General features: G+C 44.6%; 1 pseudogene; it reads right to left on the reverse strand.

Annotated features, from left to right (window-relative positions):
• Positions 1 to 270: 270 nt before the first annotated feature.
• Positions 271 to 828, reverse strand: LOC108526162 (heterogeneous nuclear ribonucleoprotein A1-like; annotated as a pseudogene).
• Between the last annotated feature and the right edge of the window lie 3 nt (positions 829 to 831).

Consider the following 831-nt stretch of genomic DNA (forward strand, 5'->3'; position numbering starts at 1 on the left):
TGCAAAAAAAAAAAAAAACTACATTAAAACCCTTTGTTGGAATGCTTTACACTTTCCACAGAACAGAAACTAAAATAACCTGTTATATAATTAGTCACAAATACAGTCCTCGAGTTTTTTGCCCATACACGAGTATTTGTCTAAAACATGGCTTCTTTGTAGCAGCTAGGCCCTGCCACCACTGTGCTTGGCTGAGTTCACAAATCTGTGGTAACCTGTAGCTTCCATCACTTCTCTGGCTCCCCTCTCTTGCTAAGCTTTGTTTCCTAATTAAAATCTTCTCCCACTGCCATAGCTGCTGCTGCTACTACTGGAACTGCCATAGGCACCTTGGTTTTGTGGTTTGGCAAAGTATTGGCCTACACCACCATAGGGGCCAGAGCTTCTGCCTCCAAAGTTTCCTCCCTTCATGGGTCCAAAATTTGAAGACTGATTGTTGTAATTGACAAAATCATTGTAGCTTCCACCACCTCCAAAATTGCTTCCATCATTACCAAGTCCATTATAGCCATCCCCCCTGCCACTATATCCACCACCACCATGGCTGCCACCAAAGCCACCACAACCACTGAAGTTTCCTTCACCACCAAAGTTGTCATTCCCACCAAAACCACCTCCATGACCACCACCAAAGTTTCCAGAACCACTTCGACCTCTTTGGCGAGATGAAGCACTAGCCATCTCTTGCTTCCACAGGGCTTTCCTAACTTCACAGTTGTGGCCATTCACAGTACGGTATTTCTAAATGACAGTCTTATCCATGGAGTCATGGTTGTCAAAGGTTATAAAGGCAAAGCCCCTTTTCTTGCCACTGCCTCGGTCAGTCATGTT

Source organism: Rhinopithecus bieti, unplaced genomic scaffold (assembly GCF_001698545.2).
Source record: "Rhinopithecus bieti isolate Rb0 unplaced genomic scaffold, ASM169854v2 repeat_37599, whole genome shotgun sequence".
Classification (NCBI taxonomy): Eukaryota; Metazoa; Chordata; class Mammalia; order Primates; family Cercopithecidae; genus Rhinopithecus; species Rhinopithecus bieti.